This window comes from Coturnix japonica, chromosome 13, assembly GCF_001577835.2.
Source record: "Coturnix japonica isolate 7356 chromosome 13, Coturnix japonica 2.1, whole genome shotgun sequence".
Classification (NCBI taxonomy): domain Eukaryota; kingdom Metazoa; phylum Chordata; class Aves; order Galliformes; family Phasianidae; genus Coturnix; species Coturnix japonica.
The window spans coordinates 2,990,496-3,007,539 of NC_029528.1; the positions used below are offsets into that span (position 1 = coordinate 2,990,496).

General features: G+C 43.8%; 1 long non-coding RNA gene across 1 annotated transcript in view; it reads left to right on the forward strand.

Moving 5' to 3' along the window:
* Positions 1-13,262, forward strand: part of LOC107320094 — a 32,249-nt gene extending 18,987 nt beyond the window's left edge. The window contains exons 2-3 of the long non-coding RNA XR_001558133.2: positions 6,686-6,828; positions 7,513-13,262. This is a non-coding gene — a long non-coding RNA (uncharacterized LOC107320094). The remainder of the gene's footprint in view (positions 1-6,685; positions 6,829-7,512) is intronic.
* The last annotated feature ends 3,782 nt before the right edge of the window (positions 13,263-17,044 follow it).

Genomic DNA, 17,044 nt, shown 5'->3' on the forward strand with positions numbered 1-17,044 from the left:
CATTGTGGCTGACCTCGGCACAAGGGTCAGCCCCTTGTTAAATAAACAGCCGGGTGGTTTGTCTCCTGCCTGCACAGCGTGATGGCTTTAGGACGTTGGAGAGGTCTTGGTGGGGTTGTTCCAATGGAGGGACTGAGAGCAAAATAACACCAGGAGAATTTCTAACTGTGTTGCCTACATCAGCATCTCAGAAGTGCTGCAGGTAAAGCGGAGGCTGATGGGATCATGGGATCATTCCATTGCAGACCCATTGGGAGACCTACAGCAAGATACTTGGTGTCTCCAGCATAGGACCTGAAATGTTTCATTGAAACAAACAAACAAACAGTTATGTATCTAGTCCCTCCTCCATCCCTTATTTCTGTATTGGCAATTTTGTTTGGATATCCAGAAAATAATTAAGTAATCACCCTAAAACCCATCCATGCTTGGTGATTCGTGTGAGCTCTGAAGCAAAAAGATGCCAAGAGTTAATCTCCAGTTTACTAAGGAGAGAAAGTGTGTGTGCAGATCCTAAATGAGCTGAGAAAAGGTTATTTCAGAGGAGCTGCATAAAAGGAATGTCGATAGTTGTGGCAGTCTGAAACCATTTAAGGCCTTGGAGCCATTATCCATGTTTATTGTGCTGTTGTTTTCCTTCTGTTAAAGCATTTATTATTTCTAGACGTTGACTGAAAGCCTCAGCTTGCATCCTAGGCCCTTTCTGTGAACCAGAAACCATCATGGGTTCTTAATTGCTTGGGCTTGTTTAACTGATCGTGGAGCTGCGATGCATCCACTGATGGAGATGCTGCTGTGATTGTGTGTGTAACCAAATGGAAAAGTGTGCACTTAGGCTCTGAAAATCAGATAGCAAGAAAAGCACTCTGAGAGCTTTGATTGTATTAATTGCAGCACTATTTCACATTATAGCTTCAGTGCGCGTGCTAGCTTGTCTTGTCTTCCTCTGTCTTGCAAGCACAGAGGAGATATAATTACAGCACATCTTTCCTTTTGGAGTTTCCTGCTGGGATATTTTCTGCTTGAAATCAATGCCTTCCAGCGTGCCTGTGAAATTTCCTGAGGAAGTCGTTTAAATGGTGCTGTAAAAACGACTCCTGTTTTAGTAAGCAGGAGCAATCCAGCATTGTTTCCAGAACCCCATAGCATGAGGGCGGGTGGCCGGGAGCTCGTGCCTATTGGCGCTGCTGCTTCTAGTGGCCTCCATCACCTTATGTTACAATGCAAGAGAGGCTCTGCTTGGAATCCCAGTCTTTGCTGCCATCAGGGTGCTGAGCTCCAGCCCAGTGCTAGCTGGAGGTAGCTTCCCAGTGCTGTTTCCCATAGTGATTATGAAGCTGATCATTTAAGATTTCTCACTGTCTTAACACCATCTCATACGTCCAGCAGCACGTACCTTTTGCAAAGCCAGGGGATGCTGCTGCTGTTTGCAGGCTATTTGCAGGCTCAGCAGTGACTGTTCTGGAGGGATGGAGATGTTCTCTGTCTGAAGGCCTTGTCCAGCTCCTGGGTTGCTGCCCTGGGGGTGTCAGATTGGACCCGGTGGCCTTGGAAAGTCAGTTCCAAGTGTGGCTATATTCGAGCGAAGATATATTGATGGGCAGCTTGTAGGTTTCTAAGCCTTTTTTTTTTTTTTTCCACCCACATACAGGCAACCTCTTTGCTCCATTTCTGTGCAAGTTATCAGCTCTTTAGTGAATGTGCTGTTCACAGCATTAGAAGTGTTCTGCTATAGAGGAGCAGAGTTGATGCTGGGAGCTGAGTGAAGGGGGGTCTATGTAGGCAGATCACTTCTGGTGCTGAAGATGTGAGTCTCGGTGTGAGCATTTGCAGCCTGCTGTGAAGCTGCTATTGGGGTGGATGCGGGGAGCTTCTCAGCTGGACCTGAACTCTCACTTGTAGTATTAAGGCTGTGTCTTACACCAACTCGCCGTCAGATGGAGCAGTTTTGGAAGCAAGGACCTGAATGGGTTGCTCTTCCACCCTCCCAGGCAGTGAGCTACAGCACCATCCTCTCTGCATCAGTGGACTTTCAGTTATTTGTGTGTGCATCTCTAGCTGCAGCATGGGGGGGAATATATAAACATAAACTAAGTGACATGCCCCTGGTACTGGCTGCTGTGAGCCCTTGTGCCACTGTGGCTGCCTCTGCTACATCTGCAGAGAGCAGCTGCTATGGGCAGGTATTTGAGCTGTGCTCTAGGAACTTGTCGCTTATTCCTTACCCCCACACTGCAGATGCAGTACATTAATAGCTCTGTGTTTAAGGCAGTGTGAATGGAAGGAAGTTTGTTGGAATTCAGCATCTGAGCTGTGGTGAAACACAAAGCAGGAGGGAGATAAATGCTGGTTTCTGCTATGGGAAAAAATGAAAGTGATGGATCTTTAAAGAGAAGCTGAATGCTCACTGTAGGCTTTGGGGCAAAAGAGTTCTTTCTGACTTTTCCTTCAATTCTAGAAAGGCACAGGCATGGAATGACTGCATGCTGTCTCTATTAGCATCTTGGAGCTTCAGAGAGATGCACCTGCTGCTTCCTCTGAATAAGATGACTTAAATAAGGCACATTAAACATGAGTTTCCTTGTCATGAATTTCCAGGAGCTCAGTAATGCTGTTTTGGCAGGTTAATTTGGCAATCCTTGCAGTCTTCAAAGATTCATTAAACCCTACAGTAAACTCGTGTAGTTTTTTTCCTCCATAAAAGACCGAAACAAAGATTTGGTGACTAACAACAGGTTTCACAAATGCTCCAAAGCCAATAACAGCTGTGCAAAACTGTGACTTTAACCCTGCTTCATTGCAGTGCTCCGTTGTCTTGGGGACATGTTTGTGTCCTGGGACCTCTCAATTAGAAACTACTCCAAAATGCTAACCCAGCTCACAGCCATTGCCACTATTTGCTGTGGGATATGAGGCATCAGCACCAATGCTTGAAGGTGCCTTCAGATGAAGGGAAAAGCTGTGAAAGTCCCTGCTCACGACAACTGGTTAATTTTTGAGCAGCCTGTAGCTATTTTAGTTACCATCTCTTTTAAGGAGATCAACGCCGAGGGCAAATTCCTTCCCGGATAAATCATACTCATTCCACATGCACAAGAAAGTGGGGAATTTTGTTTTTCAAGTGGCTGCTTCGCGTGTTTGTCCGGCGGGCAGCTCTCATGCTGTGCCAGCACTCAGTGCATAGATGGGGTCTGTCACTGCATGGTCACGCTCTGAGCGAGGAGGGGACTTTCAACTTTGTTAGATGCCCATAGGATAAATCTCAAGAGTTCTTTCAGAGCAAACATCAGCTCCATTGTGTTAATAGTCTGTTTTTTCTGGCTTTATTTTATGTTTTTTTAAAGAAGGAAGGGTGAGGGTAGACTGAGGGCACAAGCTGCTTTCCTTCACCTTGACAGATCACATCCAGGAGCGAGGCAGCTGTTGCCTGTTGCTCCCTGCATGATGCTGTGCCTGTCCTATGCAGGGCATGCAGCCAGCAGCAGCATCACTTCTGGCTTGAGCTGGGCCATTGTCCACTTGAGGTCGTTCACATGGTGCTGTATGGGAGTTTGGAGGAGTGCTGGAAGTGAGGTGGGGTGAGGACCACAGAAATGCTTCAGGGAGAGGATTTAAGGAGAGGATGTTTCTATGCAAGACACACGGCTCATATGAACCTCATGTATGTATGTCCATTTCAGCTAATGAGATTTCATGGTTGAACCATAAACCAAGTCTTACTTCTACATCAACCATAAACACATTGTAAATTTTTCATGTGTGTTTCTGAACATTGGTAGTGGCTGTTTTACTGCAACAAAAAGGATTAAAATATACTCATCCTTAGAAATGACATTGCTCGCTTCCACGTGGTCTGCATGAGTCTGCAGAGTGCAAAATTATGGGAGCCACTGCAAAAACAGCTTCAGCAGATCATGTATTCCTTCCTACAGGCCCAACGCTGACTTGAGATCCTATTCAAAACAGCAATTTTAGTGCCTACTAGTAAGTAGTTAGAGGGAGTTTTCTTGCACTTGTAGAAACAAACCCAGGAGGTGAACTGAATACATCTCAGAAGTGGTCAGAAATGTGGTTTGAGAGGAAATTTTTTCCTACTATGTCTCAGGGACCCACCTGCTCTGTGCCTTTCATATCTTATGACTGAGCACCAACTGAAGCTGTCTAGTCCTTGCAGTGGATAAAAGCCTTTCTTAAGGGGAAACGCTGCAGAAACGTTCCTACATTTTTAGTAGCTCCTGACCTGAAAGCAGCCCCATCCTCACAGACCCCTGCCTGCAGTAGAAGCTGAACACAAGGGCAGCCACCCAGCCTCAGAGAGCTCACCCATCTTGCTCTGCATTCTGCCTCTGCAGTCTCTCCCAAGTGAGGTTCATCAGTGCAATCTGGAAATGAGCTTGCAATGAGCTCTTCTCTGCTCACACAAAAGCACTACCATTTCCTGCAATGTGCTGTGCATGTTAAACTTCTCCACTGTATTCTTGTTTGGGCAGCATCTGCTTTTCCCAGCCACAGTCCCGACGCAGCCCTGGTATTGTTTCTCAAGAATCTGAAGGCCATGTGTGTTTGTCTCTTCTATGGATAATGTAGTTTCTGTTAAGAGCCATCACATGACTTTTGTTTTGATCCTTTTCCCATGTGCCTGGGGTCATCTTGGCTGTAGGCTGCAGATCACGTACAGGGCAGTGAATGTTTAGTTGCAGGACTGACAAGTGAGGTGTTTACAACAGTTGCAATAAGTTATTACTGCACATGGGTGGGTTTGACAACAAACTTCTATTTGCAAATGCTTATTGCTGTGGATTTGCTTTGTCCATAGAGACTGGTGCTTCAGAAATAAATATAGGGCTTCTGTTTCATTTAGGCCACTTTGAAAATTGCATTTCTATACATAACTAGACAAACCTTTTATATTTTTTTATTGTCTGGAGGTTTTTCATAACTCATGTTTCACCTACCAGCGTGAATCTGAGATCTTGTACTGGCAATAATTCTTCTTTCTCATTTGAACACTGTAAAAGATAAGGCTTCCATGTGTTCTTCAGCACTGTGCCTGGATGGGGAGACACAGACTAAACTGTTGTGAAGGAATATGCAGGTGGGCTGCTTGCAGGGAGCTTTGGGAATCAATGCCTCGCCTTCCCCACCTACCCACCTCGACCTCAGGCTGTCACTAAGCCTGTGTAAAAGCCCACTGTGTGACAATCCCCGGTGACAGGTCATGTTGGACCAGATGTTCAGCTGGCATCAGCGTTTTGAGGCAGAAATGTTATCGGGCTAGCAAAAACACTAAGGTGCTGGGTTAAGTATCTTCTTCATCAGAGTTTCTGATAGAGATCACTAACAATGATAGTTGCTGAACAAATTGCTGTGTAAGGTGTGTAGGAGGCAACCCTGGAGGCGATGCTTTCAATATGCAATTCTAAAAATCTCCTATGTCCCTTCTATTGCTATTGATGCTCTTAAAACCCTTTAAGAAGGGGAAAAAAAAACAACCACTCAGTTCTCCTCGTTGTCTGAACTTCGCTCTCAAAACTCTTCCTGCACGTCTTGGAGCCAAATGCTCCAGCAGAGCGTTTGTCTGCTTGAGATTCAGTTCAAAAGGGGTGGAAAGAATCTCTGGAATTGCAAAACACTGCGCTGGAGCCCAATGGCTGTCCTGCCTGCCCCTGAAGCCCAGAGCGTGCTGCACGGGACTGGCCTGACTCCAGGGATGGCAGATTGGTGACTCAAGGCACTGGTTAGTCACTACTTGACGGGTAATCCATTAAGACGCCTTGAGGATTTCACTAGATGTGATGTTCTCCAAACATGGCAAGGAAAGAGTAGCTAAAACAACTGAGAATTCAATGCATGCTTTAATTTAAGCATGCCTTAATCTTCCTAGCAATGTATTGCCATGACAACTCCATCCATATTTCGAGAACAATCACTTTCGACCATTAAACTATCAACTATGTACTCAGTGTAAGGAAATAATTCGTAAACCAACAAACTGAGTGCAAGGAAAAGATGTGATCAAGCAGCCTTATGATACTCAAGAGAAAAAACATCCTTCTCCAATATGCATTTGAGTTTGGTTTTTGTTAAAAATAGATGGAGATCGACATAAACTGAAGTACACAGTGAATATTTGGGATAGCTTATGATAAATGTTGGAGGTGTTGAAATTGCAGAAGCAAGGGAAAAACAATGTAAGATCTCATGGGGTTTTGGTAATGAGATACTTATTCCTCCTGTGGATTGCTGAGCCCTTGGAGGTAGAACTCCATTGTTATTCTAGGTTTTAGGCAAGTGTTGGTCCCTCTGTGCTACCTCTATGTATTTCAGTATGGGCGAAGATCTGTGCATCCAGAATGAGCTGTGATTTTCATGCTCACGGTTTCCACACACTTGCCATTTTAGGCCTTGCTGGAGCAGAATAAGGCAGTAATGCAGGACATACGAGTGGCAAGGTGGTTTGCAGTTGGCTTCCCAGAAACACACTTCTCATCTGAACAGTGGCAGTCTGTGCCCAGCAAGCTTGCGACCACTGAGTGCATGCAGGTCAATGCGATCCTTGTTTGTTAGTTTTTCCACGATTAACAGGGATGAACACGACATGATTTCTGAGGGATTTCACAAATGCTTCCTTTGTAGTCCTTACCCCAGCTTAAACTCTGTGATTTTTTTTTCTCCTCTGTGCCAGATTTCGCTCATTCTTGGCAGCTTGGCAGGGCAGAATGGGCTGGCTGTGGGACCCCGAAGGAAGGAGCACAACCAGCCACCAGATGTGTGACCTCCTCACCCTGCTGGCAGCACTGAACGTCCTTTCCTGTAAACTTCTCTGAGGTTGTATTTTCCTTTCTTTTCCCAACCCCCAGCTGCTGGTTATTATCATTATCAGGCATAAATGGCTTCTTTCACACTCCATATGGCGAGTGCTTCTATGAATAAGATCTTAGTATCCCAAAAAGGTTTGCATGAGGTTCAGACAGTGCAACTAAATTAATATGGGAAAGGAACATTATGAACCTATCTCTTTTTGTAGGCAAGGGGATATTTCCATATTGCTGGATTGAGTATGTCATGCGTCTGGAAAGGAAAAGCAGAGCAAGAGTAAGATCTTTTCTTAGGGGAAGGAAGCTGTTAGGAGCACAGCAAGTTCAAAAATTGAGGAGTGGGAAAGTATTAAGGCCTTGATTGAAGTTGCAGTCTGTGCGAACAGTTGTTTTTCTGCATCAGCGACAGCAGCTCTCTAAAAAGGAATCTGACAGGGGGCACCTATTTCTAGTGCCAGGTGAGAATACATGCATATATATCTGACATGAAAAAGATGCTGTAAGATTCCCCTTGCGCCGTGGTTTGAAATTATCACCCATCATATCTATGCACTAAGGGCAATCTGGATGCAAATGCGAGTTCTAATTTGCACTGGGGGCTGAAAATAGCTGAATGCAGGTTATGGTTACGGGCATGTGGATATCAAAAAGCCTCCAACCGCATCCTGTTACAACTAATGGTCTGTGTTTGCAGCACTTTATGTTGGAATGCCCTCAAATATCACAAAGTAAGCAGAGGAGGATGGCTGAGAGGGAAGGAGAGGGAAGGATCCTGTGGCCTTGGCAGAGCTCATTGCATCGCACGGATCCCTACTACAGTCATGAGGTCAGTGTGCTGGGCACGGGCAAACTGGAAAATACACAGACTGAGACTGAACTCAAAGAATCATAGAATAGTCTGAGTTGGAAAGGGATGATAAAGAACATCACATCTAACTCCTGGATCCACACAGGGTCACTCAAAATCCAAACCCTATGTCTGAGAACATTGGCCTTGAGCTTCAGCAGCTCGGGGCCGTGCCCACTGCCCTGGGGAGCCTGTTCCATGCTCACAAGCCTCTGGTACAGTACCTTTTCCTAACCCCCAACTGACCCAACATGCAGTGCTGTGTAAGGAAGGAAGCACTGATGCACAACCATTATTATTTTTTTTCCTGATGTGGATGTAACTCCTCTTTTGGAAAACACATCCCATCAGAACTTCAAATATAGCTGTCAGTGATCAAGAGGAGGCTCAGTGCAGTCTTCAGACATCTTTAATACTGGCAAAGCTCAGTGACCATGCCCCCAACCCAAGTGCAATGATTTCCCAGTCTGTTTTCTGAGTATGTTTTTCCTCATTTCAAAATGGTTTTGCAGAGGTATCAGAACATGCTTAATGCTTGGAAAAAAAATGTGAGCATCATGGTCATTGAACAAGACTGGCCCCCCTTTCCCTTCCTTTGTTAAAGCAGAATGAGGTTGCATGGACTCTTGTTTACAATTTCTTACAGTGGGCTCTTTTACTGCCAATGCCACAAATGATGTCATTTGTTTAGCGGGAGACTGTCTATTAGAAATGCCAAATGTAATTAGGATCTTTACTTACTATTGCGTTTCACAAACACTCGTGGTGAGAAATGGCTGCTACCTTTTGAACTCAGCCTAGCAGTGGGAGTTTCCCTGCAAGGGCTGCTGGCAAAGGCTCTGACCTAGGGCAAGAAGAGATTTCACACGGTATTTGCTACTCTCCTCCACATTTGGAAAGTTCATAAGCTTTCAGCCGGGAGGGCAGTGATGTCACTGAGAATAACTCCTCATCTGGTGGGGAAAAAAAACCTAAAAAACAAAAAAAAAAAACCAAAACAAAAATCCCAAACATTAACCCCTGGAAATTGCAGAGCTGAGGCTCTGCCGACTTCAGGTCCTTCAAGCCTGGGAGGAATGGGGCCCAGCCTGGCCAGATGCTGCCAGCTGGTTCCAAGCCAGCGTACTGGGATCCTACTCCACCCATGACACTTAGAGAGAAACAAAGGGTGTAAAGGGTGTGTTAGGGACAGGAAGAGGCGTGATGCTTGTGACTGTACTCCAGCTATTCTCCACCGTCAGGAGCCCCTGAGGGAGGAGGTGGGAGGAGGCGAGAGGAGGAAGGCCAGGAGCAGATGGCATTAATTTAGTACAGCCCAAGGCTGCCGTGCAATATGCTGTTGCTTGGCCCATGTTTGGAACCAGCCTTAAAACTTGTGTCCCCCTGCTTGAAGGCTACTGTTGTAGCCATACAACAAGAATTGGGGACGAAGGCATCCATCTGGACCAGGCCTGGAACTGGAGCTTGGCTGACAGCAGCCAAGATGTCCTTAGCAGGCGGTGAAGCTCTGGGGGCCCATCCCGGCACTTGCTGACGTCAATGGAAACCTTTCTGATGACTTCAATAGGCTCTGGATCAGGCTCCTGACTTCTAATTGCAAGCATGCATGGTTTCTCTCCTTTCTTCTTCTCACCGGAGATGTTAAAAAGTGAATATGACATCTACTCCTCCGCAGCTCTGGCTATTCAATCACCTTTCTTATAGTGATGAAGGGAACACGTCTTCAGGGCAACCTGTATGTAGATGTTGTTGGACTTCTGCTATCTGTTTTACTGTGATTTAGTGTCAGCACATGCAGAACTGGAAACACTACTCTTTGTGGCACACAGCCCTGCTCTCTGCTTTTCCTTTCTCCAGTAAGGACTTGCCGCTCCTCCTGCTGTTCAGCCATCACCTGTACAATTCTAAGCCTCAAAGGGTTAATCGTATTTCTTCACTATTCAGAAACCACCATGACTATTAGGCATGTAATTCATGGGTTCTACCATCTCATCTGCAAAAATACAAGCAGGTAAACCACCAGAAAGCCCAGTCCATGCCCAAGCAGCTTTATAACACTGAAAAGCAGCTTCACCCAGACCTTCCTGCTGCCTCTGACCCTTCAGTTCCAGCAGAGCCAACTTCACGTCCTTCATCCTCCACAGCCCGCCCACCTACCACCTCCTTCAGGGATTTTTCTGCAGGTTATTTGAGGATACGGACACTCGAGTGGAAATATGATGATGAAGCACCTGTGTTTTGACTATATACTATCTTTTCCTGCTGTTTTTAATGTTCTCTACATTCCTGTGTGATTACTTTTTTTGTGTTGCCTCTCTTTCATTGAGTTTGTGAATGCAAATCATTTCTGGGATGTTATTAATTTACTTCCAGCTGATAAAATGACTGCGAGGTGGGAGGGAGCATGAGTCCTAGCTTGTGTCCCTCAGCACAAACTACTTGCAGCCAGCAACCTTGCCCTGCAGTTCACACTTATTCCTGTAATATACGGGTCAATAAAAGAGCTGCCAATTTACATTTAAAAAAAATGGAAAAAAGTAATCTCATACTTAGAGAAAATAGAGACAAAAGGAAGGGGGGGTTGTGGTGTTTTGGGGTGGTTTTTTCCCCAAAAAACCACATACCTGCTGAAAAGAGCAAGGGGCTGTTGACTTTGTGCTGCAGAATCTACTGAATTGCTCTTGTAAAACCCAGCTGCTGTGTGCTATCCTTAAAAGGCCAGTTAAGATTCTTGATGCAGAGCTTTCCAAAATTTCCTTTCTCTCTTTCTCCCTTTCTCCCTTTCTCTCTTTCTCTCCAAATTTGACATCGTGTTAAAGAAACTTCGTTATTGCTCACTAAGGGTTTAGAGGCAAAAGGTTCCTTTCGATGCTTCCAATTACAGTAAATCAATGAAAATTGAACACAAGGACAGATCCAAAGTATTTTAATGCTTACTTAACAATTCTTGCTGTAATTCTGGTGCAATTGCTTCAATTTACACAGCTACATGACTGAATCCACACAGCCATCTATTTTAATCCTGTGTTTTTTTTCTGCTGGGTCAATAGGAAAATACTGTGTTAGCATTCTTAGGATATATTCTTAGCTGAAAAGTATTTCCAACTCAGGTCAAGCCATGAGGGAAATATTGTTAATGAACTTTGTCTTTAGGACTTGTAAATCAACAGAGAACTGTAAAGCCTTAGAGACAGAGGGTTCTCATCTTTCCCTTTACTGAGTGCTTTGCTATACTGTGTTCTGCTAGGTCCCTGGAAAAGCTCTTCCCAGCAGGAGCAGCACCAAGGCGAGAGGCCACAGCCGAACAGCTCTGTCCTTCCTGGGCTGTGAGCAGGAACCGATGGGGCTGCACACACAGTGAACTCCTTTCCTCTGCGAGAGGTGAGGTTGGGATGCCGCGGTGGGGCCACTCTTTGTTCCAGGCAGAAAGCTGGTGCAGGACCCACTTCCTGGAGACAGGGAGGAAGGAAACCCTAAGGAAGGAAGATTAACAACACTCTGAGTCATGACCAAATTCTCAGCTGGCCTCCAGCGGAACGTGTCCTGCCCACCATCAGTGGGGTTTAGGGCAAGCAGCAGCAGACGCCCCTGATGGGCCATCTTGTATAGCGTGAAGAAATTGCTCCTGTTTTCACTCAGTGTTCTATAATTTAGTGTGTAAGCTGTTTTTAACCGTGGTCATCTGGGTGAGATATATTGTCATGGCCTACTGAAGAAATTTTATACAAGTCAGCACACGAGGCAACCTGACAAAGGCCACGGTATTGCTGGTACATTGTCATGTTCTGATGTACCATTGAGGTTGGCGGCTTCAGCCCTGAGAGATTCTGAAAGTTAAACCAAAAGAGCACTGTGGTGTTTCAGAAGCACGCTGATGAGTTTTTGTGTCCTAAATTCATTCAGCGTGGATACAAAGTCCTTCCATCACCGATGCTCTTGTTTTGAAGAGCACAGGGACTATCAGGAACACTCAGTGACTTCTGGCTTGAACCGCACCATGAGGAGCTGTGAGCTATGCAGGGGAATGCCCTTTCCTCCTCTCCCATACTGAAGCTATGTCCTTGGCCTTGGTCACATCCCCACGCTGCAGCTGCATGACCTTCATACAACTGATACTGGTAGAGAGGTTTGGGTGTTTCATGAAAACGAGCTCATCAGAGATGCTCATTAACCACAGGCTTGGTGCAGTTGTTCAGCTTAATGCAGTGAGGAGTTCTGGCTACACAGCAAAAAAGGTGAATCCGATGTTTGGTGGTATTGGAAAAGCTGGAGTTGTTGACAAGGCTCTGAAGACAAAGATTATCTGAGAAAAAAGGGGGCACGCAAGCACAAACTTCATGGGTTTTAACACCACTTTGCCTTCATCAGTTCTGACATTCAGTCTTCAAAGAAATCACGGAAGAGACAAAACTGTCCAAGTTTGAGATGAAATCAGCACTCAGGTGAAAACAACACAATCTTTTGAATGCAAGGGCAGCAAAACAGCAAATGGAAGTAAAAACTCTTCGCTGAGATTCAGCTCTCCAGCCTCAGATCCATGGAAAAACAGTGATAACTTAATACAGGAATGTTCTTGTTTGTGGCTTTTCTCCAATCTTTCATGGTCATTTGAAAGTTAAAACAGACCCTCCTACTCCAGACAGTCGAGTACAGTGAAAGCAGCTTGTTACAAAACATGGTTAAGAATGTTTAAATAAAAATATGTAGAATAAAGAAGGATCTATTCAGGACGCATCACTACTCTGACAGGCTGTGAAGTTATTTCACCCCTCAACACAAGTGCTAAAACATAATGGAATCCCTACTGAGTATTTTCATGCCTACCAGAACATTAAAAAAAAAGCATAACAAAATGCCCAGTGTGCCCCTAACTATTAGCTCGGCTGAGTAAGGAGGCCAATAGAAAACAGTGGCACTGTGGGAAATACTTGTGGCGAGGAAGGAAACAATAACTGAAAGTGATAAAAATGGATGGTTCGAGCACAACCACACATTGGCTGGAGAAGCGTATTGTGCCCATTGCAATGGCAGACAACCTGCAAGCACAGCATCAATGTAGGCTATGTCTTTTCCTCTCTGCAGCCATAAAGAAATGTAAAAGCCAGATTTCAAAAAGGCTTCCAGATGGGAAAGGAGGCTGCTTCTGGTTCTTTGGGTTACAAAAAGGACCATTCAGCTTGCAGGCAAAGCTGTGTGAGAGACACTTGGAATGCACCATTTCAATCCATTCTTTTTGCTTCCAGTTTAACTGAGAACTTGAAATGGGCACAGATGCAGCATTGCGGCGTGCGAAAGCGGGGCACTAAATGGTGCATTAACATAATGCTGAATTCTGCTGTCACTAATCAGGCCCTGTTCAGAAAGAAAGCAGCAAGACTTCTGCCCGCAAAGGAATTCCATATGACTCTAATATACAAAAATCTCAATTAAATTATACTGAACTTGCTGAACTTCACGAACTCAGGGTTATTGCTCAGGTACACCATAGTGGTGAGCTAGCTCTAAATGCTAATTTGTTCCAAGGAAGCTCTTAACTTTCATTGCCCTTTATTTTTTATTATTTTTTTCTGATTTACAGTGCAGATGATAGAAAACACTTCTGAAGTCATGCATCCTATCTGATGTTTAAATGCAAAGAACCTAGGAAGGATTGTCTTGGATTACTGCTGCTTACAAGGAAATGTACAGAGGTCCAAAAGCCCTTCTGTACTCAGAAGCTGGGATGGTTTGGCTTTGTTCTCCTTTAGCACCAATGCGGCTTCGTTACCACCCAACAGGAAATGATGGTTACACTGTTGTCAAACTGGTGGAAACAACAGGATTGTCTTTGACTAACCATGGGGTTTCCCACCTCAGGAACTGGAACATCCTGAAATCATTCTGCCCTTTGACACGTCTTCTTTTTTTTCCATTTAGATTAAATAATAGATCCAGGGCTTCTGAATGGCTTTGTGGTCTTCTCAGTGTGAAGCCTCCAAAAACAAGTGGGAAGGAAAAAGGCAGGTGAAGGAATTGCTCAGCCAGAAGTCAGAGCTCCACCAGCTTCTCCTCAACTTACACAAAGGTATTTGTCCACCAAATGAAAGGTGGGACCCTGGAAAGCCATTCTAACCATCATTTTGATAGTCAATACATTCTGGAGTGACCAGGAACAGTGCAAACATTTTGTGATTAGGGGGAAAACCCCAAGCGCTTCTATGAGTCACTCATAGCCTCACTTCACTATCATCCCTTGGGGCTCTCTGCCTCTCCCAGCCCATGTGTAAGATGCAGAGTAGCTCTCCCATCTTCTCAATACATTTTTCTATAGTGAGCCTTTGTTAATATCACTTCTTGTAGATGTATCTGTATGGAAAAGAGAAAAATCCGTTTGGCTGGATTTTCTTTTGGTCTGATTCCCTAAACGCTACAAGGTGTTACAAAATCCTGACCAGCTTTCATTTCAGGTTAAGGGAACTAACTGACTCAACTGATAGAACACACTTCATTCTCTTTCAAATGGAACAGTGGAAAATGGGCATTATTTTATGTCTGCCCTCAGTTTGCCTCAGGATTATTCTTGCCAGTGGTATGAGTTGGTTGACTTTCATGTTTTCCAATTATTCTTCTGTTTCTTCTTTTTTTTTAATGGTGTGCAGATCAAACGTCAAAGAAGTTTGAAAGGCCTTCCCCCCACCCTTTACCCCCCACCCTTTGCCCTCCACCCCCCCCTTTTTTTTGAGCAACATAAAACTTAATAAAACCAAAATATTGCACTTTACAGCTTTGGGGAGGAAAAAGTGTTAATTAAGATTACCAAGGCAAGAAAACTGCTTTCTGGCTCTGCTTACAAACTGGCTTATTCTTGTAAATAATCAGTCCCACTTAATTACCAGACCATGTTGTGTTTACTAGCAACAGTCAAGCATTCCCAGACCTCATAGCTTTAAGTCTGTGAAATGCTTGCACATTATGATCTCACCTCATGCTACAGAATCTCCATTCAAGTTGATACATGACGTGGAAAGTCTCCGAGAGTTACTCCGAGGTGTAAAACTACTGTAATTCCACTGGAATGAAAGAGACGTGCCAGTTTGTATCAAGAGAAGCTATGGGCCACAATGTCTCAAAGACATTTGCTTTTGTCTGGCAAACAAGCAAGCAAAGTTCTTCATTTTAATGGAAAATAATGGTTAAGTTTGTCCTTGGTAATGTACTGAAGCAGATCAAAGATGGCACTGCCTCGCAAGGCTCTTTTTCACTAACAGACAATTAATACGATAGTATCAGGGAAATGAATAGCTACTCTGTGCCTTGGTGCTTCCCCTTACGGACTGTAGAACTACTCGGTTTATCATTTTCTGTCTTTAGGCAAAAAAGGTAACTCTTATTTGCATGTTTGTCAGTTTGTACTTGAGAGTACAAAATTTACTTAAAAACAAGCTCAGCAAGGTAAATGGAATGCCAATGGTCTTATTATCCCAAGAGAGCAAAGCACTTAAGCCCGTGATTAAAATGAAGTTAATTGAATTTAAACATGCACTTACAGTAAAGCATAGAACTAAATACTTCTCAGAATAGGAAAGAGATTATTCTCACACTTAAATGTAAGCACTAATAATAGTTTTGCTAACAGTGAGGTTTATGGCCTTTTCTCTGCTGTTCCAACTATCCCACCAATAAAACCTGGCACCAAGATCAGAGCTTTTCTAAGAAATTTGTATCGGAGGATGAAGATCAAGGTGTTGCTTATACAATAAATTGGCAGAGCACATTTGCAAAAAGAACACATTAAATTCTGGGTGTGATGAGTTATGTATAATAAAGGCAGGAAAGAGCTTATTTCACATTGAATTGTGTGGCTTTCTCAGAAACACAGCCCTGGTTATAGAGAGTGAAAACACCTCTCTGTTCTATGAAATCCCCAAGCGTGAGGGAATGTCTAAATCCAGTGTTCAGGGTGTATTCAGAACTTCATTGCAAATGCAACCGAGTGTTTTTGCACTTGAGAACATCAGTACCAGGTTTTTGTTTGGGATTCAAAACTGGGGGTTGAATTAGCAATTCCAGCTTCTGCAGTTGCCTCTGGTGCATCTGACTGATTAGAGACAGATGGCATTTTCTTGATGAATTTCATTTTCTTTGTATTTATAATAGGAATAAAACCACCTCCCTTTCAGAAAGCGTAATAATTAAATATTCATTAATTACATTGCTGTCCTTTTGAGCTGGACCCAATAAACTGACACAATTCTGTCCTATGGGCAAACAGGAATTTGTATAAAATGCCTTATCAAATACATTTGTTTTTATTAGAGGTTTAGAGAAGGATGAGAATGGGAAAATGGGAAAGTTGAGTTGAAATCCCCAGTCCCATCCCTGTCAAAACAGAAAGCTTGAAAATGGCTTTTCCCTTAAGCGGTGCTCATTTGTGCTATGGCTTTAAGGGATATATATATATATATTTTCCCACCATAATGAAACTTTCTGAATACAAAGGGATTCTCTTCCTTGCCACCATTTCTCCCTTCACAGCTAATGTTAGCAAAGAAGCCTGGTTAGCCAGATTCCCCAGCTTTGAATGGCAGTTTCTCATTATTGCATAGCTTTCCTATCGCTGGAAGAGAGAAGGACCAGAGGTACGTTTCAGAACGCGGTGTTCTTTGTTGTACATAATGATATAAAATTGTGGATTAAAAGATACGACGTGGTTAGTTCAGTTAATGTCTCTATCTGCATAGTTGAGCTCCACCATGCTAAAGCTTCACTAAATGGAAGCTTCTGTTTAAATTACCCTTAATGTGGAGTTTTTAATAATAGTTTCTTAATGCAGATTAGAGTAGTTAATGCATTTTTGCATTACACAGTATAAACTCATTACTGGCTTTTTGGAAGTTTTTCTCCTGAATATAATGAGAAAGCCAGAATGCTAAACACAAAATATTTCACACTTGTTGGCTGAGTGTTATTCCTACCAATAGAAGCACTTTTATGCATAACCTATAAGCATGTAACGCTATATTTACAGTGGTGGAGAAAAAACTGGGGTATCACACAAGCAGAAAAAATACAGAGCAGAAGGTGTGATATTTTAGACAAGGAGATATGGCTCCAGTAAGACCTGAGCAGCTCACATTTGGGCTAATTGCAGCTCTTGGAAGTACATGTGAAGAATGTGAGCACAGCCCAGCTGGGTCAGACCAAAGCTCAGCACAGCACAGCATCCTGTCCAGCAGCCAGCAGCAGAGAATGCCCAGAGGAAGGCTGTGAGTACCAGGCAATGTGTAATTCCACAGAACCCAGGGACTTCCTGAGGCTGGTGTCCTTACATCTAGTGATCTTTAGTGGGTTTTTCTTTTGGGAATTTGAACCCCTTATTATGCTTTATGTGAAGAATGTC